A 26422-nucleotide genomic window follows, 5' to 3' on the forward strand; every position below is an offset into this window, starting at 1 on the left:
ACCTAAAATAGACATCCATATCAGGTTACAGAAATAACTAGGGGTGTAACGATTCATCGATACAAATCGATTAATCGATATAATGCTCGACGATTTATTGGCATCGATGCTAAAGGTAAACATCGATTTATATCGCCGTGTTTGACCTCGGACATTAGACGCGACTTTATTTTGAAATCCAGTTCATTGTTGCTTGCTTCCTCTTTCTGGGAGCAGTGCGCGAGTGTTGTGTTGTGAGCAGACTAAGCACGTGAAAGGGGAATCGACAACTAGTACGCGGCTCCTGGGCTGGTGCTATGGCTAGTGTCCAAAAAGACGAGGAAATTTGCTCCCCTTTAGGCTTCAAGTCATTCGTTTGGAAGCACTTTGGATTCTAAAGAAAAGATGGCTCAACGGACAAGACACGTGCAGTTTGTAAATCTTGCCATGCGGTGATCAAATATTCAGGGACCACAAATCTCTATATTTATATTTAAAGAAAAAACACGACATCAAAGTTCAGTGTTAAAATAAGCACTTTGTATACTACAATAATCCTGTAATTTCCTAAATAAAGAGTTTGCAGTACCTTGTTGATTTTGCGTAAGAATTGTTATAAATCAGGATATTGTTCTATATTTTTTATTTAAAAAAATAAAATATCGCTCGTCACTATATCGTGATATATCGTGAATGAATCGCAGCAGGCTTTAAGATATCGGCAAATATCGTATCGTAGTTCTTTGTATCGATATGATATCGTATCGTGACAAAACCCGCGATTTACACCCCTAGAAATAACCAATTCTCATGTACGGTGTTCGGGTGGTGCTCACTCTAACTTATTTTGCAAGAACCACACTGGAGTCAAGTTAGTCATTTTAGACACCTGCAGGCGGAGAGTTCACTCGTCGCTGTGCTTACAGCGATGGTCGAATGAAGTCTGACTCAGGCCTCGTCAGGTGCTTATTTATTGAGAGAAAAAGAGTGGGGTTGAAAGTGGGGGTGTGGGAACACACAGGATAAGGTGAAGACGGTCCCCTGCTGATCAAAGCATAGCAGGGGGCCTTTTACGACTTTCTGTAAACAAAGCAACTTTGATTGCTTCCTCTGCGTCTAGTCAATCAGTTGAAAGGATCTTAGCACTTTGGTAAACTAATTTTGTCTAGACAGGACAAACTAGTTAAATTATTACAGGTTACATTCCAACATAATCATACGATAAAGATATTCTGCAAACCCTAACATATCCCTCCTGTTTTATCATATGATTATGTCAAACCCGAACAATCAAACATAAGTAAGAAAATACAATGAAAGCAATAACTTCCAGTGAGGTTTTTCCCTCAATACTCCAGTCCAAAGTATTTGCAACTTAAAAACCTGCGGCCAGATTAAATGCAGGAAAAGAGTTACACGGTCCCTCTGCCTTAGGCGACCAGACTGTTATCAATCAAGATAAAAATTGCTCGTGATTGTTCAGCCGTTGGGGGCTTGGCACGCCCACTGATGGAGGGTGAGCACGATTCTCACCCCTTTCGCAGATCTGCTCCGTCCGGGGAGAACTTGTCAATATCTGCTGCGTGGTCGTTGTCTTCAGTGGCTCAGGGTGGACTACCTGGCAACCAAGGGGGAAGAGGACTATTCTGCCTCTGTTTGTACCGGGGGCTGGGACGCTGTTGATGGCGGATCTGGTTCCTGGCAGGAAACCTTCACCGGGGCGCACTAGGACAGATGATACCACGTATCTCCTTTGCCGGCCAGCCGGACGGCATGTGAGATGGGCTCATTCGAGATGTTTCTTCTGCTCCTCCCATCACTGTGTGTTGAATTCTTACGTGCCCTGTTAAGACTCCAAAAACAATTACATTTGACAAAACATTGAATCTTACAGTAGATTAAATCATTCTACTCCCCCACCGTTTTGACACATTCACGTAATGTGTCAATAGCGTCGTTGGGGAGCAAAAAGGACCAGCAAGGTGTCTCTGACACATTATCATACCCATCCCAGCTGGACTAGATGGTCCTGTCTTGTCCAGCCACAGGAAACGGGACTTCTCCATTGAACCATTTGACGTCAATGGTGCCCCTGAGTAATCATCAAATCCTATTCATCTCAATTTGTACTACACTTACAGGCGAGAGGGATCTTATCTTCAATTGTGATCACGTCGCCTCCACATCAACCTACCTAGGCCATTCATATGCGCGCGCACACGTACAAACTAACAGACACAAAGGCACCCATTCATTCACCATCACATCTCAACACCTGTCCCACCTTCCAACATCCGTGGAGACAATGGAACAGAACGGTCCATGTGCAACACCACAGGAGCCGTCTCCCACAGCCTTTTCACACCACAATACCACACTCCCCCTGCCACAGTCCAGTCTCAGTGGAGACAATGGAAGGCAGGAAGGCACAGGTGAGACACCGGAGTCGCAAGCTCCTGCAATCCTTCCACAAACCAATTACAACAAAAGCCCAAATCATTTATTTCCGTTTGGGAGGATCACAACGGCCAAATTTTACAAATGACAAACCTCAAGACGCGACGCAGGTCTTGGAACCACATCGACGACCGCCAAACGCAAATGCCGGGTCAAGGACTGTTCTTCGCCTGTTCTTTGCAACTCTTGTAGTCAATTTTATTGCCCTTTTGAACTGGGCAGATAGGGGTGTTTGCGAGAAGAGTTTGAGCACTTCCTAATGATTCCCCCTAACCAAAGACCATTTATGACAGAGGCTATCCCATTTATTGCCTCCTGTTTTAGAGGAGATTCTCTGGTCTTTGTCGGATCTGGGCTGGGGGAATGGATGTTAAGTCCTGTAGCAAATGGTTCCTTTGATCAGTCAAACAAATGTTGATTAGCCTAAGCGCGTGCCCTTCCAAACACGTACAGCACTTCCTCATAGCTTCTTTAGTCATTTTTCAATCATCTTCCAATTGTTTACAGCACAAGTTAGAAAAGCTCGAGAAAATTTTAACTTAATAGCATGACGCCAAATGTGTTAGAGAATCCATATGTCGTAAAGTGTTGTATTTTTACTATCTTTCACTATCTGTCCTACTCACTCCCCCCTTCTGAGGCTTGGCATCGCCCATGCCTCACACCTTGACAAACCTTTTTGGGAGAATGTGTTCTTTACTGCATATGAGTCCATCATTTAATTTGACTTCCTTTCCAAAACGCTTCTCAATTTCCCAGTTCACACATCTTCTGCATGTGTTACTGGTTCTCCAGTTTTTTCTCTAGTTAATTATCACTCCAAAAGCAACCTTTACTTTTCTTTTGTCTGTTTTTTTTTTGTTTTTTTTTCTTAGCATTTAACTTAAATTTCGTTGTACGTGTTACAATGACAAATAAAGATCTACCTATCTACTCAAAATCACTCTTCCTTCAAAGTCGCTCGACTAATTTTCCATGGTAGCCTCCAACAACTCCAACCACTTAAGCTGTATTTTCCTTTCAGTCAGGCATTCAGTCATCAATGCTCATTTGCATCTCACACACAGCCTCCAAAAAGGAGTCTTTCCATCACATTGGTCCCAATTCATCCAAGCACTCCACACAACATTCACATACCATTTTCAACTCAAGGTTCCAAACTAATCAGGATTTTTTCATTGTTTTTAAATTTGAAGAACTCAATCTCTCAGGTTCAGCTCGCATATAGAAGTTTGTATAATCTTATAACACAACCAGTCAACTATTTCTACTAAATGTCAATGTCTTAAATTCACAATTTTGATTCTTCCAATTCCTGAAAGCATGTTCTGTCGTTTCTTACTTAACATGCACTAGTGTGGATCAATTTTCTGCTCGCAAACAGATTTCTCTCTTTTCCTCTCATTCTTATCTTTCAATTGTTTCTGTTCTGCGGTGCAAATTGGATAGACCACAGTCTAGCAAATTTCTTTATACTAAAAGTTTAGCCAATTTTCATCATTTTAACACACATGCACAGCTCTCGCGCGCGTAAGGTAGATCCCAGCACCAATGATTCGTCACAGGCTGGCCATTTCCTGTGGTCGATCATGAGCTAGTCCCTCCCACGCACGCGAGGACAGCACATTCTAATTTTTCATTTATCTTCTCGAAGCAAGTTGCATTTATTTACCACTTGATTTGCAAATTTTAACTTCAGTGTACACACACAATTTGATCTCTGGTCATTTGTCATTGGGCATACAACAGCATTGCCATACTTCTCGTATGGACAGGAGCTCTAATAATCTAAAAAACGTTCTAATAATCCGACAATGACATGTTCTGCTGTCATATGGACATCTGTTACTTCTTTCTCTGCATGAGCATGAGGGGTCAAAGTGGAGGAAGCTTGTCATGCTGTAAATGTGACTTTTCCTCTGCCCCTTCCCCCACCCCTTGATTGGTTTTGTCTTGCAAAACGACACGCCAAGTGTCCTCGTCTCCCACAGTTTCAACAGTTGTCAGAATCTGATGGGGGGTTCGAATTATATGGTGGCCTGCGACCTTGCTGGCCTCTACCTCTTCCTCTGGCCCGCTGGGACCCATGGAAGAACACTGTTGTATCTTCATCTAGGTCATCATCATCGTCGTTGCCTAGATGAAATACATCAGAACTTTTGCCTCTTTTGATCACTTTTTCAGCATGTCTGGCCCATTGCATAGTTGTTGTCATACTTGCAACATCTACTTCCACCAAATGTTTCCTCACCCAGTTGCCGATTTCAGGGCGGAAATTCGTAAGGAGCGCATTTTTAAGCTGTTGCTGATAAGCACTCTCAGCTGCATCATTGAATGGGATCCCACTATGCACCCTGAATTCTTTTTCAAATCTTAAGCAAAAATCATCAGTATCTTCCCCAGGCTTCTGTTTGATTCCTGCCAAATGACCATAATTCGCTCGTCTTCGAAATATAGTTCTCACTCTTTGCACAAGATCATTCCATTGTGCTGCATACTCCCCTACCAATTGATTTCCCTCACCCGGATAGGGAAAGGGCCCTTGATTATTTCTACCCGTATAATGACCTCTAACCTTTGCCCTATCCCTGTTCTGTATCCCTGACAAAAGAAGCTCTGTTCTTTTTCTTAGCCCGTTCCTTCCACTGGGACTTGAACCCCAGCTGTTTCATAGCCCGGACAAACCAAAGCTGTATCTCATAGCTAGGACAAACCAAAGCCGTATCTCATAGCTAGGACAAACCAAAGCCGTATCTCATAGCTTGGACAAACCAAAGCCGTATCTCATAGCTAGGACAAACCAAAGCCGTATCTCATAGATAGGACAAACCAAAGCCGTATCTCATAGCTAGGACAAACCAAAGCCGGATCAGCGCTTTTTTCTATGACTTACTTGTCTCCTTGGTCCACTGTACTGCCGGGTCCCCGTCAATCCACCTCTGACAGACGAAGGCAGACCTAAGATGCTGGCCCAGCGAAGAATTTCCTTCCCAGGTCTTTCTTTACCAGGTCTCCCTAAAGGACGCTGGCTTGTCGACAATGCAGCACGTCCTCGTCCGTCAGCCAGATGGCGGGTATGAGGGTCCCGGGTTTCGGCACCAAAATGTTAGGGTGGTGCTCACTCTAACTTATTTTGCAAGAACCACACTGGAGTCAAGTTAGTCATTTTAGACACCTGCAGGCGGAGAGTTCACTCGTCGCTGTGCTTACAGCGATGGTCGAATGAAGTCTGACTCAGGCCTCGTCAGGTGCTTATTTATTGAGAGAAACAGAGTGGGGTTGAAAGTGGGGGTGTGGGAACACACAGGATAAGGTGAAGACGGTCCCCTGCTGATCAAAGCATAGCAGGGGGCCTTTTACGACTTTCTGTAAACAAAGCAACTTTGATTGCTTCCTCTGCGTCTAGTCAATCATTTGAAAGGATCTTAGCACTTTGGTAAACTAATTTTGTCTAGACAGGACAAACTAGTTAAATTATTACAGGTTACATTCCAACATAATCATACGATGAAGATATTCTGCAAACCCTAACATACGGATCAATATACTTGTTAAACACTAATCCAAACAACTTCTGTACATTATTTATACAACTTACAGCTGGTTCAGACATTACAATTTCGAAATATGATCATATTTAATGTTTTTATTTTAGACGTCTATTTTAGGTCTTTACCGTGACCAATTTTAGACGTCTAAATTAGGTCTCTACGAAACCAGACGTCTAATAGACGTCTATGGCTGACAGGGATTTTCCCATACTGGTGAAGAAACGGCATGGAGCTGTGTATATGTATTTTTGTTAGGGTGTAAGATCCCTCCCATTTCACGGAGGATGAAGAGCCAATGCTGAGTGCCATTGTAATTCTTAGCGGTGAATTGTCATCCAAATTGATTGTTTTCGTTTATGAAATTCAACTCCATTCCACTAAAGGGAGACTCACGCATTGTCATGCATTGTACTGGGAGTGGGAAGCATAGAAAACCCATGGTGAACTTGAACATGGCAGGTGTTGACAGGAGCTCAACAGTTTTCAAATGCTTTGAAACTACTTACCAGTGTTTTCAAACTCTCTGTCTGATTATTTTCGTACTGTCAAGTTCAAAGGCACGCGTTTTATCACTCCGTTTATCAGACACAGAAATTGACTATACACGGTTTAGTCATTAGCTAGAAAACTGCTTAATTTTGATTCATTTTGGATTATTGTGCGTTTGGAAATTCCGGATATGAGGAGGGCAAATGTTTGGGTTGTTGAAGACTGGAGCGGCATAAGCCACAGAGGCAGCGTCATCACACCGGGAGGGACTCATCAATGCTGGACAAGGCTCGATTGGGGTATGGTTTGATTAACGCTGTTTTTTGTTTTTGAATGGCCATTGTTTATTGGTGTGCTTGCATTCATTAAAACCCAATGCATTGGTAAGACTTAAGTGCGTCTACAAAAAAAAAAAAAAATCGCTTTGCTCGCCGAGACAACTTTGTGGAACACTGCTGTTAGGGTTTGCAGAATATCTTCATCGTATGATTATGTTGGAATATAACCTGTAATAATTTAACTAGTTTGTCCTGTCTAGACAAAATTAGTTTACCAAAGTGCTAAGATCTTTTCAACTTATTGACTAGCTGCAGAGGAAGCAATCAAAGTTGCTTTGTTTACAGAACGTCGTAAAAGGTCCCCTGCTATGCTTTGATCAGCAGGGGACCGTCTTCACCTTATCCTGTGTGTTCCAACACCCCCACTTTCAACCCCACTCTGTTTCTCTCAATAAATAAGCACCTGACGAGGCCTGAGTCAGACTTCATTCGACCATCGCTGTAAGCACAGCGACGAGTGAACTCTCCGCCTGCAGGTGTCTAAAATGACTTGCTTGACTCCAGTGTGGTTCTTGCAAAATAAGTTAGAGTGAGCACCACCCTAACATTTTGGTGCCGAAACCCGGGACCCTCATACCCGCCATCTGGCTGACTGAGGAGGACGTGCTGCATTGTCGACAAGCCAGCGTCCTTTAGGGGGACCTGGAAAAGAAAGTCCTGGGAAGAGAATTTCTTCGCTGGGCCAGCATCTTAGGTCTGCCTTCGTCTGCCAGAGGTGGATTGACGGGTTCCCGCAATGCAACGGACCAGGGGTCAGGTAAGTTAAAAAATTGTGTGGTTGTGAAACGCGTAAAGGGTGCACGGGAGACAGCTTGGGTTCAAGTCCCAGTGGAAGAAAAAACAGAGCTTCTTTTTCTTAATTGAAGGAGGGCGTAGATTCTTTTTTTTGTCCGTTCTTCCAAGCTGTGTTGGAAGGTTTTCTGGCTTGGGTTAGAGTCCCAGGGGAAGGAACGTGCTAAGAAACACGGAGCTTCTTTTTTGTTAGTCAAAGAAGAGTGTAGATTTTTCTTTGTACGTTTTTCCGGCCAAAGAACAGCTTGGGTTCAAGTCCCAGTGGAAGGAACGGGCTAAGAAAAAACAGAGCTTCTTTTTCTTAATTGAAGGAGGGCGTAGATTCTTTTTTTTGTCCGTTCTTCCAAGCTGTGTTGGAGGGTTTTACACCCATCTTGGATAGGCCTAAATATAAAAAGCGTTGGTGTTTGTGTGGTTGAGAGAGTGCGACTGGTAGGATAAATTGACTGCAGAGAGAATTTGGTGAAAGGTCAATTTAAACCTGCATTGAGGATCCTCAAAGAAAAGAAAGACAGAATGTAAAAAATTGTATAAATTGTATAAACCTAAAATACCAAATTAAAATGGGAAATAGGAACCGTAGATCTCTAGCTCTTGAAGAGGATGAGAAGTTCATGGGGAGTAAATGTCTTAATTGTATGCAATACATGCCGAAGTGGAAGAAAAAGTATGGAGTAGAAGGGAAGTTGAAAGTTGAAGTGTGGAAGATAGTGGTTGATGTTTTGGAGGAGAGTGTAGATAGGATGACAAGGGGACAGAAAAAGAAAAAGAAAGAGAGAGAGTTGAATTGTGCTAGAATGTGGTTGAAAGCTTCGCAAGAGAGAAGAGAACAAATTCAAGAGACAAAAAATGGAAAGAAAAAGTGATGAGACCACCATTCAATTAAGATTTGGAAAAGAATTCTGGATGCACAGTGGCACCCCATTCGATGATGCAGCTGAGAGTGCTTATCTGCAACATCTTAGAAATGCGCTCTTCACTGTTTCACCCCCCGACTTAGGCAACTGGGTGGGGAAACACTTGGTGGAAACAGGCACTGCTTGCGTTGTGACGATTGAGAAAGGCAAATGTTCTGATGTAGTTCATCTAGATGATGGTAATGATCTAGATGAAGATACAACGGTCTTCTTCCGAAGTTCCCAAAAGGGCAGAGGAAGAGTTAGAGACCAACAAGGACGCAGGCCGCCATTCAATTCAAACTCCAGCTCAAATTTGGACTGTTGGAACTGTGGGAAACGGGGCCACTTGGCGAGAGTGTGTCGTCGTGTAAAACAATACCAATCAAAGGGTGGAGGAAGAGGCAGAGGAAAAGCCGAATTTTCAACATGTCAAGCTTCCCCCCCCCCCCCTTTTTGACCGCTAGTACAGAGACATTGTATGCTACATTTAATGGAAATTATTGATTGGTTGTGTTGTAAGATTATACAGACTTCTATATGTAAGCTAAATCTGAGAGATTGAGTTCTCTGAATATGAAAACAAAGAGAAAATCCTGATTAATTTGCAAGTAGTTTTTTTTTGTGTTGATTTTTTTTTGGGATTGGTGGATTGTTCTATCAGGAACCTTGAGTTGAAAATGGTATGTGAATGTTGTGTGGAGTGCTTGGATGAATTGGGACCAATGTGATAGAAAGACTCCTTTTTGGAGACTGTGTGTGAGATGCAAATGAGCATTGATGACTGAATGCCCGACTGAAGGGAAAATACAGGTTGAATGGTTGAAGTTGTTGGAGAATACTATGGAAAATGAGTTGAGCGACTTTGAGTAAGTTAGATGCTGGAAAGGAAAGAAGGGAAAAAAACAACAACCCCCAAATACAAACAAAAGAAAAATAAAGGTTGCTTTTGACAAGAGTTGCAAAGAACAGACGAAGAACAGTCCTTGACCCGGCATTTGCGTTTGGCGGTCGTCAATGTGGTTCCGAGACCTGCGTCTTGTGGTTTGTCATTTGTAACGTTTGGCTGTTGTGATCCTCCCAAACAGACATAAGTGATTTGTGCTTTTGTTGTTTGTTGTAATTGGTTAGTGGGAGGACTGCTGGAGCTTGCTCCTACGGTGTCTCACCTGTGCCTTCCTGCCTTCCATTGTCTCCACTTAGACTGGACTGTGGAGGGGGGAGTGTGGTATTGTGGTGTGAAAAGGGTGTAGGAGCCGGCTCCTGTGGTGATTGATATTTTAATTTGATTGTGGGGGAGACTGATGTAGATGTGGGGCTCTGGACTCTGGGGGTAGCTGTTTGCTGGGTTGGCGGGTGATGGGGGACGACGGCTATGGTTTCTCCCAGTACTGGCCAGGCTGGGATAAATCAGTATGAAAATGCCGGGCCCCCCCCCCTCTTGCTTCCCTTGCTGTGGCTGCGCGCGGAGTGGGGTCGTACCCACTCCAGGGGTGTGCTGAGTCCGTGGTGGCAAGTGATATTGAAGCAGGGTGATGCTTAGGGAAGGTGTGACAATAGTTGCACGAAGGATAAAAGTACTACCAAAACGTCAAAAAAGGGGATGGCGTTTGCGCAGCGTTGTTTGTTGGTATTGTTTGTGAGCTGTGTCTCTGCTGTTTTTGTGTTGTCTGTGTGTTGTGTTATGTGTTAAAAGGATGAAATTCGTTAATATAGGTGCACTAAAGAATTTATTTATCTGTAGTCTATCTGATTTGCACCGCAAAACAAAACCGATTTTGTTAAGATAGGAAGGAAAAATAGAAAAGCGAGCAATTTGTTTATGGGCAGAAACTGGTCCACGCTCCTTTAATGCCTAGCCTTGGTTAGACAAAATTTGCTTTCTGGAATTAGATGATGTACAATTATGAAATACCAACATTTCAAAGCTAAATTTAAAATTTGAGAATAAGAGAGCGATTGAGTTTGTTAAAGTTATGAAACTACAACAGTTAACTATTGTATTATTTTGCCAGCAGTTATTTTGTTTATTTATTTTTATTTTTTTTTATTCGATTGGTGGATTGGGTTGTTACGTTGAGAAAGGAAGGGAAACGATACAAATGGGCAGCTGTATTGAGCCATGGTGTTGTCACGTGCCGTTGACACCTGGCTCAACAGGGGGGATGGAAGGGCAGTTCAGTCAGCTTTATACAACATATGAATTTGATTCATATTCAAAACGTTTATAAAAAAAAAAATTTAGAGCTTGTTTAACATGTGCTTAACACAATCCACAGGGTTATAATGCCTGGTCATAATAGATGCATTCTAAAAATGGATTGAATTGGCTTCAAAATAAACACTGAATGCCTTAACAGTGGCAAAAACGTTATGTAAAGAAATAATAGTTTGTCAACAACTGCTGTAGATGTTAAAGAATGGAATCAATATCTCGAAAATGAATGTGGATAGTTTGTTTACTGATTGTGAAATGTGCGACAGAGTGTTCTATATAATATCCGTTGAATGGAAGAAAAAGAAAAGAAACCATTGCTTTTAGAGACTGTAGTCAACCAAAATTATATATGTATCGACATGCCAAGATCTGGGAAAAAGCTGGAAAAAAAAACATAATGTCTTTAAATTTGAGAGGCGGCGATGATCTGACTGAAATTGATGCAATTAGAGTCCCCAGAGGAGTTCCTGATTAATAAGAATTAATTGACCAAATTGAAGCGGGATGGGAGTCCTTCATTTGCTGCTGGTGGACGATGAACAAGAACGTTGACAGGATAAATTACATCCATTGCAACATGCAGAAATTGGGCAAACGGACACAAGCGGGACTTGAGGCAGTGCACGAACAGCTAGCCACGCCTTCCCTAATGTCAATCCAGAACCGCAATGCTCTTCTTATGTTGTTGTCTGGGAAAGGAAGGGTCTGCGCAATGTTCAGGGAACAATGCTGCACCTTCATCCAGAATGACACCGCCCCTGATGGGAGCCTGACGAAGGTGATTGCAAGCTTGCAATCCCTCAACACGAGGATGAAAGAGCACAACAAGTGGATGACTGCTTTTGGGAAGTATAAAGCCCTTGTGTCCTCAATTACTGCTATACTCACCTTGTGTGGATGTTGTTGTATTCCATGTCTCCGTGCTCTGTTTAATCGTCTTATCACTACAGCAATCTCGTCCATGGACGACGAGATGGCCCGGGTATGCCTAATGTCTGAACGGCAGCATGTTGATGATAACGATGATGATGAGGCAATTTTTGCACTTGAGTTTGCAGACTTTTTCCCAGATCTGTGTGTTTCCGAATAATGATGTCGCAACATTTATCCTCTTTGGTGGAAATATTTGTGCGCATACTTGTGATCCGACAACTGAAAATCAAGAGAAGTGGTTGTTTTTGGTAATGTAAAAATTTAGCAAATGTGTGATAAGCAGGAGGGAAATGTTGGAATAATTTAAGTGAAGCCTTGGCCTGCCAGACCTGTAGGCCTTGTCTTTACGAGTTTATGGCTTTCCTTTTATCTACGTTCTTCCTCTTTAGTGATAGGGATGTCTTTTGATCCCTGTTAGCCATATGTATCCTTCCTGTCCTTATGTTAGCTGTGTGTTTTTGTTCCTGTAAGAGGTCTTCACTAACAATGAGCAGAGCTTATTTGCATAGGCATAATGTTCTTACTTGGTTGAAAGAAACTTCATTCCTTTTAGTTAACTGTAGGTTTGGTTCATAGATGGTTGTTGATCAGAACTGTTTTTCTTAAGTGTTAAACACAGTTTGAAGTAGTTGCGTACAAGTTATCCTATATTTACTCAATGTTTGTTTAAGGAACTGCATACCAGTTACCTTACATTTACATAACATTTGTTTTAGTGTTTAGGACAAGTTACTTATTGTTATTGAGTGTTAATTTACTAAGTAGATAAAGTCTAGCAAAGGTCTAGTTGCATTGTTCCACAGGAAAGCGGCAATTGAAGTTATCTGATCTCACTCGCGGACGACTCGGCCAACAACTGGAGAAGAACAGATGGACAAACTCTGCGGGGGTCACGGGCCGACAATGAAGGGCTAGTTCACACCACACTACATTCCTTAGCTAATCAACGTTGCTACAGACACAATCTTCCCTCACTTTGGTGTAGCAACGCCTCTGTAACCAGGGCAACCAAAACAGTGATGAGAGGAGCAGAAGAAACATCTCAAATGACTAATGCAAAGGTTGCAGAAAAGGTGCTGTTTTTTGCTGTTTTCCGGACGTGCTGCTGTCCTTTCGGTGGCGGATCCAGGTCCAGATCACCCCAACGTTCTGGCTGAAGGTCCCAAGAAGGAGGGGGACGGAGCCTGCGTCGACTGGACCCTATAAATTGGTGGAGCGCATCTCACATGCCGTCCGGCTGGCCGGCAAAGGAGGATCGTGGTATCATCTGTCCCAGTGCGCCCCAGTGAAGGGTTCCTGCAAGGAACCAGACCAGCCATCGACAGTCCCCGCCCCAGTTCATACAGAGGCAGAATAATCCTCTTCCCCCTTGGTGGCCAGGTAGTCCACCCTGAGCCACTGAAGACAACGACCACGCAGCAGACATTCCCAAGTTCTCCCCGGACGGAGCAGATCTGCGAAGGGGGTGAGAATCGTGCTCACCCTCCACCAGTGAGCGTGCCAAGCCCCCAACGGCTGAACAATCGCGAGCAATTTTTATCTTGATTGATAACATTCTGGTCGCCTAAGGCAGAGGGGCCGTGTAACTCTTTTCCTGCATTTAATCTGGCCGCAGGTTTTTAAAATTACACACACAATTTGGACTGGAGTATTGAGGAAAAACCTCATCTTCACTGGAAGTTATTGCTTTCATTGTATTTTCTTACTTATGTTTGATTGATCGAGGTTGACATAATCATATGATAAAACAGGAGGGATATGTTAGGGTTTGCAGAATATCTTCATCGCATGATTATGTTGGAATATAACCTGTAATAATTTAACTAGTTTGTCCTGTCTAAACAAAATTAGTTTACCAAAGTGCTAAGACCTTTTCAACTTATTGACTAGCTGCAGAGGAAGCAATCAAAGTTGCTTTGTTTACAGAACGTCGTAAAAGGTCCCCTGCTATGCTTTGATCAGCAGGGGACCGTCTTCACCTTATCCTGTGTGTTCCAACACCCCCACTTTCAACCCCACTCTGTTTCTCTCAATAAATAAGCACCTGACGAGTAGGGATGGGCGATACCAATGATTTTGGAATCGATCCGATACCAAGTATTTCCTACCCAAAATACCCGATATTCGATCCGATATCGATACCGGAAGTGTAATTTCCCGCCAAAAAAACCAATTTAAATGCAGTGGCATTCTTGCTCTTGGAGAGTCATCTATTGAATTTTGTAGAAAAAAGTATTACGTCATGTACATGAATTATTAACCTTTTTAGACATTAGTGCATTAGTGGAAGATGCATATTAATAGTATAACTTTAATAAAAAGGAGCTATTCTTTACTTTTCTCTCTCTCTCTCTCTCTCTCTCTGTTGTTGGGAAAAAGTTTTGTCTTTTAGTATGATCTAAAAAGAGACATGGTACCAACAGAGATGCAGGGCTTAATCGTCATGAGCAGCAAAACTATCAATTTGTAAAGCCACTGGATACTTACATTTAATATTGTAATACTTTAGTGTTGTTTATAGGAAGTGGAGTTACAAATAAAACGTATGGCGTTCGACCACAAATTGAAAAGGGGATAACTTTATTTATAAATGACTGACTAAAGCGTAGTAATTATTGCTTCAAATAGCACATCAACCACAAATGCTTACGATTTTTGGTTAGCACCTGATACCTGGATATGTCTTGCCTTTCTGAAACGCTGCTTCTAAGGTACTTTGGTACCTTAGCCTCGGTGTGGCTGCAGGGTTTTCCGTCGCTGCCTTAGTGTCTGCGGCACGTTTCAACTGCAGCTCTTCATGAACCGTGGGGTGAATTTTGCTTAAATGTTTTGTCAAGTTTGTGGTGTTGCCACAATATTTAATTGTTTTGTGACATATTTCACATTTTGCCTCGTTGTTATTAAGTAAAATATAATATCCCCAAACCAGACTTCTCTTGCGTTCGGACTGGGCCGCCGCCGTGGCCATGCTTGTTTGTGTTTGTTTGGATTGGAACGGGGGGCGGAGGAGGAGGGCTTGGCTTGTGAGAAAAAGGGGCGGGAGCAGAGCAGAGCAGGACACGCCGGTGCAGCAGGCGGAAGGAAAAGTAGTGCTAGCATGAGTGCAAGTCGTCAAATTGGAGCAGAAAAAAAATGAGGAAAAATATAATTAAATAATTGTAAGTATCGATATTTTAGCTAGGGAGATCGATACTCAAAAATGAGCAGCCAGGATCGATATATCGATATTTTGGTATCGATCCGCCCATCCCTACTGACGAGGCCTGAGTCAGTCTTCATTCGACCATCGCTGTAAGCACAGCGACGAGTGAACTCTCCGCCTGCAGGTGTCTAAAATGACTTGCTTGACTCCAGTGTGGTTCTTGCAAAATAAGTTAGAGTGAGCACCACACTGCGAACGCATCAATTATGCTAATCAATAACTGTATATTATTTATCATGCTCATCTAAAAACAGAAGTGTATGTATTCAGATTCATTTGAATATTTTCAACTTCCAAACTTTTTCATAGGCTAATTTGGTGCTATTTGATTTTAAAAGCATATTTTGCCAGCATAAAATGATACAATTAGTCCCACAATTTCCCCATCAGAATTGCTAAAAGCATATTGGCAATCTGGATTTTTATGTAGCTTTGTGATTGAGTCCAATTGCAAGCCCATTAAGACATGATTGCTTCTGCGATACGTGGTGAAGGAATGGGGTCGAAATACAAAAAGTCCTGCCTTGCTACAAAAACAGATATGCTCCAACCTCATTGAATAAAGTACATGAGCAGACAAGTACTGTATTATCCGCCCTATAAGGCGCACCTAAAAACCTAAATTTTTATCAAAAGTTGACAGTGCGCCTTATAGTCCGGTGCGCCTTATATATGGATCAATTGATGAATTTGTTGACCCATACTGGTTGTACACAGTGCTCTGCCAAAATGTTTTAGTACGTTTTAGTACGACTAGTAAATTACAAGGTCGCATCGCTTCCCAACATTACGGTAACTGTAGTCAGGGGGCGTCACCGAATAGCTGTTGTACCCGCGAGGCTATTTCATTTCAAAATAGGCTGCTCCGTTAATGTTTCGAGTAAATCTACGGATCGATATGGAAGGGAAACATAGGTAAGTAGTACCAATGCGTTAGATCGAACTGTAGTCAGTTCTGATCATTTTATAGGTGATCGTTTGAGAAACGCGATTGTTTACACTTTGCTGAGGCTCATGGGAGATTGCGAGCTGAGGCTCATGGAAAATTGCGGATGGCTAATGCTATAACAATAGCTGCTATACGCGCGAGGCTATTTCATGTCAAAATAGGCTGCTCTGTTAATGTTTCGAGTAAATCTACGGATCGATATGGAAGGGAAACATAGGTAAGTAGTACCAATGCGTTAGATCGAACTTTAGTCAGTTCTGATCATTTTATAGGAGATCGTTTGAGAAACGAGATTGTTTACACTTTGCTGAGGCTCATGGAAGATTGCGAGCTGAGGCTCATAGAAAATTGCGGATGGCTAAGGCTATAACGATAGCTGCTCTACGCGCGAGGCTATTTCATGTCAAAATAGGCTGCTCTGTTAATGTTTCGAGTAAATCTACGGATCGATATGGAAGGGAAACATAGGTAAGTAGTACCAATGCGTTAGATCGAACTTTAGTCAGTTCCAATCATTTTATAGGAGATCGTTTGAGAAACGCGATTGTTTACAGAGGGCTCGTTGGTTATTGGCTAGTGGGTGCATACCGCAACCCTAGTCAACCTCAGTTTGTTGCAGTAAAGCTTCTATTTTATGCGCCTTATAGTCCGGTGCGCCTTATATATGGACAAAGTTTTAAAATGGGCCGTTGATTGAAGGTGCGCCTTATAACCCGGTGCGCCTAATAGGGCGCAAAATACGGTATATCTACATATTAAAGCAGTAAAATAAATATTTTAAGCATATAATTATACCTACACACCAAATCAGTAAAGAAGACATAACTAGACATTTTTGATAGGTGGTAATGATAAAGGTTTTTATAACTTTGTGATCTGATATAATATATGAAGATTAAATGTAAGCAAGTACATGGAGTATCAAAAGAACAAACAAACAAAAACATGGTAAGTGGTGAGTACAAACTTTGCATAGTCAGGGAACATAAATTGATAATGTCACAGCCAAAAGCTCACATAATTCCGTACAAAATTACAAAATTGAAAGAATGATGAATGGATGAGGTGCGACAGTGTATGTGCATGAATGGAGGTGAATGTTTACAGGAAGGTCACTTGGAGATAAAAACCAGCAGGTGCCAGAGGGAGCCAGCCAAGAACCCGGCCAAAGATGATCGCCAAGGCCGAAAGACGGGATGGAAGACAACAGCCTCCATATACACACCGAATCGCCCATAATCAGCACCCACCCCCACAGAACCAGTTCTCACCGAACCAGCACCCACTCCCATGAAATCAAAATCTCCTGGAAACTTGCCCCACCCCAAAGACTCATCACCCATCAAACTCACCCACACCGGCATATGCAACTGAATATAAGCTGACCAAAGAACCTTGAACGTTGCCTTTTCTGAATGGAGACTTTCTGCTCTTGAGCATGGTCGCATGAAAGGCCCAGCGCTGTATTGTACTTTCCTGAAAACAGAGCTTTCTTAACAAGAATTGTGATTGAACTCAACCAACCTGTGTAAGTCTAATTTCTGCTTCAGTGTCTTAGCATTTTCCTAAATCTGAAGAAATCAAACGAGCACGCAGTGAGTAAATTGGATAACAGGTGATTGGCAATGGCTTTTGCTGTGAGGCGCAGATAGCGTGCTCCCTAAATTGTGGACAAACTCCAACAGTGGCCCATTGGGTCCATTTGTTGATATGCGCGTACTGATTGCTGTTGACCGACACAAACCCATTTTCATGTCTTCATGCTTCTTCAGGCCCTTTCCGTTTTTTTACATTATAATTCCAACACTTCCTAACCTCTGACTAAGTTCCAGAGAAACTGCCTGGTGAAAAGATTGTACTTTTAATTAAGTCGCTTCGCCAGTCGCGTTTCTACAGCTTTATGAGGCAGGCATTTTCATCCTGGAGTACCGTATTTTCCGGCCTATAAGGCGCACCGGACTATAAGGCGCACCTTCAATGAATGGCCCATTTTAAAACTTTATCCTTATATAAGGCGCACCGGACTATAAGGCGCACCATTAATGCATCATGTCAGATTTTTAATCCAAATCAAATCATTCTCCATTTTATCTTTTTTATTTCAACTTCAGACGGAAACAAATTACTACATAATCATAAAATAATGATCCATAGTCTTTTTGAGTCATGATTCATAGTCTTCAGCGGGCCACTTATGATTGATTTCATGACACAATGCTTTGGGCCAGTTTAAATTTAGGAATTTGGTCCATATATAAGGCGCACCGGGCTATAAGGCGCACTGTTGGATTTTGAGAAAAATCTAGGTTTTTAGGTGCGCCTTATAGGGCGGAAAATACGGTAGGTTGCACTGTGAATATAAAAACTAGTTTCAAATGCTCATTAAGGCAGGACTGCTTTCCGCACCTTCTGTTTTATCCCACCAGATGCACCAATGGTTAGAGGCCACGTCATGAAATCATGAATCCAAGGCAAGAGAGCATGCTTTCATTAATTGAAACAAGAGCTGATTAATAGGGGTGTAACGATACATCGATACACATCGATTAATCGATATAATGCTCTACGATTTATTGGTATCGATGCTAAAGGTAAACATCGATTTATATCGCCGTGTTTGACCTCGGACATTAGACACGACTTTATTTTGAAATCCAGTTCATTGTTGCTTGCTTCCTCTTTCCGGCGTTGTTGTGTTGTGAGCAGAGCACGCGCGTGAAAGGGGAGGGGACAACTAGTCCGCGGCTCCTGGGCTGGTGCTATGGCTAGTGTCCAAAAAGACGAGGAAATTTGCTCCCCTTTAGGCTTCAAGTCATTCGTTTGGAAGCACTATGGATTCCAAAGAAAAGATGGCTCAACGGACAAGACACGTGCAGTTTGTAAATCCTGCCACGCGGTGATCAAATATTCAGGGAGCACAAATCTCGCCGCACATTTAAAGAAAAAACACGACATCAAAGTTCAGTGTTAAAGTAAGCAATTTGTATACTACAATACTCTTGTAATTTCCTAAATAAAGAGTTTGCAGTACCTTGTTGATTTTGCGTATGAATTGTTATAAATCAGGATATTGTTATATATTTTTTACTAAAAAAAAAAATATATCGATCGTAGAGCACTATATCGCGATATATCGTGAATGAATCGCAGCAGGCTTTAAGATATCGGCAAATATCGTATCGTAGTTCTTTATATCGATATTATATCGTATCGTGACAAAACCCGCGATTTACACCCCTACTGATTAAATTCATATGTTACACAGGAACTGCATTCAATCTATTTTGCATGAGCACACATGTCATGCAATTGCACAATACTGCGAGACTAGTTGGTAAACATTTTTAAAATGTTCATGCTTCAGATATAAAGAAAACATCTTAATTCCATAAAGGACAATGGCTGGCTGCAAGAGGACTATGAAAATTGTTCTTTTAACAACAAATTGTTCTTATAACAGCATTTAGGGGAGAGTGGTGTAAGTAGTGCCGATTTTTACTTAAAGTTCCCTTAAAGCAAGGGGGTAACAGTAATGCCTGTTTAAGATGTTGTGCATCCCTGGGAACAATTACTTTGGATCTTAATTAAACTGTTTGAGAAATACAGCTTTAGGAAAAAAAAGTGGTTTTGTGGCACAACTTGCCCCAGGTATGGGATAAGTTGTGTCATTAGAGAAAATACGCTGGGGTAAATTGTGCCATTGATAATTGAAGTAAAACAGATCATTTTAATCTCACAAATGATAATGCTATATAAAAGACAAACTTCACAATCACAAAAGTCACCAGCAGACAGAACGTCATTCTCTTCTGAGCTACTGGGGAGCACTTTCTTTTGGGATTTGTTTTGCTTTGACCCTATTAGGCTCCCCTTCTTATTTCGACTCCTTTTCTTCTTTTCAGCCTGTTTCTTTCCTCTGCTGTGCATCTTCTCCAGGCCATCTTCTGCCATTTAGTGATCAAATGTAAGACTACAATATACAATAACAATAAAATACAATAAAGTAATATATAGTAAAATAAAAAAATAAGTTGGCACAACTTACCCCAGGCCCTTTGGCACAAATTACCCCAGACCTACCATTTTGAAAAAAATGCATCCCCCTGATGTTTTGAGCAAGCATCATGCTAACTGTATGGTGTCATGAAGTGAATGGAGCTGGGCGACCAAATGCAGCTTGAACCAGGGTTGATTGAAAAACTCAAAAGTTAGACTAGAGCATATGTGTCAAACTCAAGGGCCACGGGCCACATCCGGCCCGGCATGCAATTATATCCGGCCCGCGAGATCATTTTATATTATTGTTACTAATGGCCCGACGATATGAAGCGTTGATAGTCAATAGAGGCTCGACTAGGGACAAGACTAGACCAGAACAAACTGGAGACTAGAAACAAGAAGACATGAAACGAGAACAATCCGACAGGGAGTGACACGCAGACAGGACTTAAATACAAGACAGGTAACAAGTGGCAGGTGACAGCAATTACATAGATTGTGAGCAGACACAGGAGGGGATGGGCGACGCGAACAGAAACCATGGCAACATTAAAATGAGGAAACGAACGGAGACAGATCATGATTGTAAACCCGCAAGGGACGCCCGCCTCCCAACGTCCCAAAAAAGAAAAAAATCAAAACTGTCTAAAAAGGAGCGGGAGGCAATAGGGTGGCGGCTGCACGTCACACGCCGCCAAAGGCCGACTGGGTGACGGCTGGATCTGCGCCGCCGGAACTGGTGACAGCCGCAGGATCCGCGCCGTCGGAACAGGGTGTGGGGGGCGGCCGTGTGTCTTGCGCCGCTGAAAGCCGACTGGGTGACGGCTAGATCCGCGCCGTCGGAACAGGGTGTGGGGGGCGGCCGTGTGTCTTGCGCCGCTGAAAGCCGACTGGGTGACGGCCGCTGGATCCGCGCCGCCGGAACTGGTGGCAGCCGCAGCATCTGCGCCGTCAGAACTGGGTCTGGGTGGCGGCCGCACGTCACACGCCGCCAAAGGCTGACTGGGTGACGGCCGCTGGATCCACGCCGCCAGAACTAGTGGCGCCCGCAGCATCCGCGCCGTCGGGACTGGGTCAGTGGGCGGCCGTGCGTCATGCGCCGCTGAAGGCCGACTGGGTGACGGCCGCTGGATCCACGCCGCCGGAACTGGTGGCAGACACAGCATCAGAGCCGTTGGAACTGGGTCGGGGGGCGGCCGTGTGTCTTGCGCCGTTGGAGCCCAGCTCTGTGGCGACCATGCAGCAGTTGTGGGAGCCGGCAACGGTTGGTCCAAGCGCTGGTCGCTGAATTGGTCGGATTGTTCTGTCATGAAGTGAATGGAGCTGGGCAACCAAATGCAGCTTGGACCAGGGTTTATTGAAGAACTCAAAAGATAAACTAGAGGCTAGACTAGAGGCTCGACTAGAGGCTTGACTAGAGGCCCGACTAGAGGCCCGACTAGAGGCTCGACTAGAGGCTCGACTAGGGACAAGACTAGAACAGACCAGACTGAGACTAGAATCAAGAAGACATGAGACGAGAACAATCCGACGGGGAGTGACATGCAGACAGGACTTAAATACAAGACAGGTAACGAGAGGCAAGTGACGGCAATTACATAGATTGTGAGCAGACACAGGAGGCGAGGGGCGACGCGAACAGAAACCATGGCAACATTAAAACAAGGAAACGAATTGAGACGGATCGTGACATATGGACTCATGCTGTAGCTTACTAAAGCACTAAAACGTGTGAACTGTTTTCAAAGTTGGTTATAATTGTACAGCAATCAAAAAACCTTAATCATAGAAATTCTACTTTTGAGGGCAAAAAAATATTTTTTTGAATTTAAATGTGCTTACCTCAAGCCATGTGTCTCCCTTCTCTGCAGGATGAGTGAAATAGATGCCCCTTCAAAAATACGTGGTCACATGACCAACATCTTCTACGGTTTTCTGGAAAACAGGGGTGGAACTAGTACTTGCCCCTTGACACAAATTACCCCACTCTCCCCTAATGATTAAATGCACTTGATTTTCTTCATTTTAAGTTTGTTTGGATGAAAGGTTACGCAACCACAATAAGAGAACTAGAAATGAGGTATATGTACAACAAATACATGAAACTATTAATTTCATAACAGAGTTTTGACAAATCTTCTCGTATTAGAGGTCCTCTCAAGAACTATGAGGGCATCCTTGGGAAAATTTGTTCCCTGTGAGGACTGTGCTAAAGTGACTAACGATCTCCTCATAGCTATGGATTCAAACACTTCGTCTGTACTGTTACTACTCGATCTTAGTGCTGCCTTCGACACTGTAGACTTAGATATTTTATTAGGGCGTCTTAAAAGTTGTGTTGGTATTTCAGGGTCAGCACTAGGCTGGTTCCATTCCTATCTATCAAACAGGACGCACCGAGTGGTCCATGGCAATGCGTCCTCGGAGCTCTATAATGTTACGTGTGGTGTCCCACAGGGATCGGTTCTCGGACCAATTCTTTTTAATATTTATATGATTCCGCTTGGCGACACAATACGTAAATATAATATTAGTTTTCAATGCCATGCGGATGACACTCAATTATATATGCCGTTATCGATGACAGATCCACGGGATTGTTGTAATCTTGAGGCGTGCCTTGCGGAGATCAAGCAATGGATGTCTCTCAACTTCCTTTGTCTTAACCCAGATAAAACTGAGATGTTGATAATTGGGCCAACTCGTTATCAACACTTATTCAAGGAAACCGCTATAACTTGTCAAACGTGCACTTATCAATAAAGTGCCTCCGGCTCCCCAGTAACGGGTTCGATAAGCCGGGGCGAAGGGACTCGTCCGCCGCTGACCACCCGAGTTAAATTAATTCTCTTGGAATCAACCCAACTTCTATACGACGTCAATCCCGTTTAAGTCATCCGACGCGCAAGCCGAGTAACTCAATTCGAGGCAAGTCGCCGGTATGACCGCGCCGTATTGATGGCTCCCTTCAATGGTTTGATGCTGGTATTTCGTTACGGATGTTTTTAGATGCCCTTGTTAAGGCCTCAGGGATTCGTTAGTCTATAGCGCCCCGTAGCGCTGCTCTCGCCGAAGTAACTTTTAATATGGCCCCGCTCTGGCCGCGGTTTGGGGAAGTAAAGAGATTACTTCCCTTTTTTCGGTGGAAAGTCACCTTGACTAAAGTATGACAATGATAGGATTGAAAAGAGAACTTTAATACATTAATCACTAATTCCAACGATATATATATAAACACTTAACCGTAAAAGCGCTCCCTCGCACTCAATTGTTTCCAACAAAATAATATTTTACTTAATATCGGTTCAAGTTATTTAATCGAATTATTATTATCCTGTAATAAATTCTGAGGGCAAATTAATCCCTCAAAATCATCTAAAGTGGCTTTGACGCGGCCCGAGTATATTAAATACTTTGGCTCAGGCCCCGTTCCGCTTTTGATAAAGCCGCAAGCCTACTTCCCTTTTTCCGGGAGTAAGTCAGAATAGCAGAAGTAGGACAATGACAGTGTTTAAGAATAAGTTTAATACATTATTTACTAATTCTAACATTATTTATATACCCACTTACTCTAAAAGTGCTTTCTCAACTTCGATTGTTTCCAACAGAATAATATTTTACTTAATACGGGTTAAGATGAATTAATCGAATTACTATTATCCTGTAATTAATTCTGAAGGCAAATTAATCCCTCAAAATCATTCAAAGTAGCTTTGACGTGGCCCGATTGAATTAAATACTTTTGGTCTGGCCCCGTTCCGCTTTTGATAAAGCCGCAAGCCTACTTCTCTTTTTTCGGAAGTAAATCAAATTAGCAGAAGTATGGCAAAGACAGAGTTTGGAAATAAATCTAATGCCTTAATCTCCGATTCTAAAATCTCCCGTTAATAAATCGTCTTATCTACCCATCGACAAGCAATCGACTGCATAAATTATACAAATTAGCGCACAACGAATTAAATGAGTATATACAACTCTTTTATTGAAGAAACATGAAATAAAATTACAAATCACAATCCTCCAAAAACTGAACAATTCCACTCACTGATGCCCTTGCAAATACAATCATTCAATCCTGGAGTAATTTTGATTGCAAAAATTAAATCAGAAAAGAGGAAAAGGTGGGTGCCAATTGGGGGTTATTTTTTGGTGGAAATAAAGTCGAGTGATCAATTCGATTCTATCTCTAAAAATCCAATCTAGAAACTACCCGATACGGTCTCCCTCCCCGCCCGGAAATACAGAAAGAGTCGGTCCTCTCACCTAGTTTCTCAAGCAAAGTTGTCCAGTCCAATTCTTTTGAGTAAATCCAAGTTAATCCGTGCCAGCAATCTTGCGTCTTACACAAAAATCTCGAAGGCTTTGGAAAAAGGTCTTGAAACTCCTACCGGCTTCTGTTCGTTATGACCGCGGTCCAGGAGAGAGCCCCGTAGATGTCCAAGGTGACCTTTTTATAGACTTCTCTGGCCCTTCCCTTTTCCGCTGGCCTCTATACTGTCCAGTTTCCCACCCCCACGGCTTCTATACTGTCCAGTTTCCCACGCCTACGGCTTCTATACTGTCCAGCTTCCCACGCTCATCCCCTGCGGTTTTTCCGGGCAGCTCATTTCCGTTTCACTCTTTCCACCGAAATTCTGTGGAAACCCCCCTGGCAAGCACCGTACTTCCTCTTTTCTTTACTTCCCCTTTTATAAAACCAATACTTCAAAGTCAGACCTTGGTCAACCATTAAATCAAAATAAATCAAAGCCTTTGAATTGATTTCTTTTCTTTTCTTTCAACACACCCGTATTCTCATAAGGGTGGGCAGCTTAGTCTAATTCTGTGATAATATTGCTTTAAGCGGTTACAGAATACATTCCAGCCAAGCAATTAAAATAAAATACAATTTAAATAAAATAAAATAAAATTAAAAAAAAAAACAAGAACTCATCTCTTCCTACCCTTTTTAACACACCCCTATTCTCATAAGGGTGGGCAGCTTAGTCTAATTCTGTGATAATATTGCTTTAAGTGGTTACAGAATATATTTCAGCCAAGCAAGTAAAATAAAATACAATTAAAAGAAAATAAAAACCACCTTTGTGCCCTCGTGTGTGTTCCATTGATCAGACCACGTTCAATTTTGGTTTCTGGCAACGATTTGGCCCCATCTTTTGGAATTTCAGCTTTGCCAATTCACTCACTAATACCTAACTCGGATTTTGCACCATCTGCTGTTAAAATTTGGAATGTCGGCCCCGCTAATTTATTCCTGGGAGCAACCCATACTCACTTTTTTGCACCATTTGTTCCTTCCCCACACTCCATGTTACATGACAAACTATAGATAACCGTACTATCACTCAAAGCGATACTGTAACTAATCTCGGGGTAATATTTGACCAAACTCTCTCCTTTCAAAAGCACATTAACAATATAACCAGAATTGCGTTTTTTCACCTTCGTAATATTGCAAAGATTCGTCCGATCCTCTCGACCGGTGATGCTGTCAGGTTTATTTCGCTGACTGAATAAGTGAATAGAAGAGCAACAGCAAACAAACCACAAGTGAGACAGAATATTAAGTCTTTTCTCGCGAGGAGTGCAGTACAGATAGCTTAATACAATCTCTACACACACTGAATATCTGTAGGCGCTCCCGCTCTTTTTATTTGGATTTGCCCTACCCACAGTGTGAGACATAAGCCACTAAAAGGGGAGGAGGAAAGCATGTGGGCTTTGTCTCGTAAGCAAAAATCACTAGGTGTTTACATACTGATAAGAACATCTGGGAAGAGGAATTTGAGTGGACTGGATACAGAAGAAAAAACCTTTGACCTCTAGTTAAAACATAGCAAGGGAGGTTTTACGACATTGTGTAGGATGCAACAAGCTCAGTTATTTATTACTGGTTATATACATTCCAACCTAATCCTACGATCAAGATAGTTGGGAAACCCTGACTTTAATGGTCACTTGGATGTTCATCTGGGGTGCAGGACAGCAATGAGGCATGTTGTCTAACAAAGTGGTCTTTGTTAGAAAGGAACTGTCCTTCTGTGGTACATCATAAAAACAGCAAGGCCAAACAGCAAGCATATATTGCAGTAATATTGCGGTAAGGCATTGATTAGAGAACGCATGATAACATATATATACATTTTTCTAACAATTCCCTCCTGTTTATCATAAGTTCTCAGAGACCATCTTATCACCTAAAAGCGGCCATTTCAAAAAGATTTTCAGCCGTAGGATCACAATTCATAAGAACAAATTTAAACCCGGGAGGAGATTGAACCTTAATAATCAATGTCAGAGTCGGGAAACAAATCGGACAGGTTTACCACAGGAGCTTCACAGATGGGGCCATCGCCAGAGCGACAACCCTCGTCAGTCGCAAAGTCTTCCCCTTGGAGCAACGGAAAAGTCTCAGCTGCTGGAGAGATAGCAGTTGTAATTAACCTGTTAATTACAGACCGTAGACACGGAATACAACAACATCCACACAAGGTCAAACCAGCAGAAAAAACGGCAAGGGAGACTAGGACCGAGGAAACCAGGGTACGGTACTGTCCGAACACGTTTAGCCAGTCGTTCCAAACCTCCGTGTTCACTCCACTGTGTTTCTTCATTTTCC

The 26422-nt window shown here is 42.5% G+C and overlaps 1 long non-coding RNA gene across 9 annotated transcripts in view; it reads right to left on the bottom strand.

Annotated features, from left to right (window-relative positions):
• Window positions 1–24487, bottom strand: part of LOC133165369 (uncharacterized) — a 32742-nt gene extending 8255 nt beyond the window's left edge. For 7 of the 9 annotated variants that reach the window (XR_009717583.1, XR_009717584.1, XR_009717581.1 and 4 more), the window contains exons 1-2: window positions 24067–24487; window positions 21646–21738 (exon numbers count right to left, since the gene is read on the bottom strand). This is a non-coding gene — a long non-coding RNA (uncharacterized LOC133165369). Of the gene's footprint in view, window positions 1–851; window positions 2072–21645; window positions 21739–24066 lie in introns of those variants that run through there. The other 2 variants (XR_009717579.1, XR_009717578.1) reach the window with 2 other exon arrangements.
• Between the last annotated feature and the right edge of the window lie 1935 nt (window positions 24488–26422).

Source organism: Syngnathus typhle, linkage group LG13 (assembly GCF_033458585.1).
Source record: "Syngnathus typhle isolate RoL2023-S1 ecotype Sweden linkage group LG13, RoL_Styp_1.0, whole genome shotgun sequence".
Classification (NCBI taxonomy): domain Eukaryota; kingdom Metazoa; phylum Chordata; class Actinopteri; order Syngnathiformes; family Syngnathidae; genus Syngnathus; species Syngnathus typhle.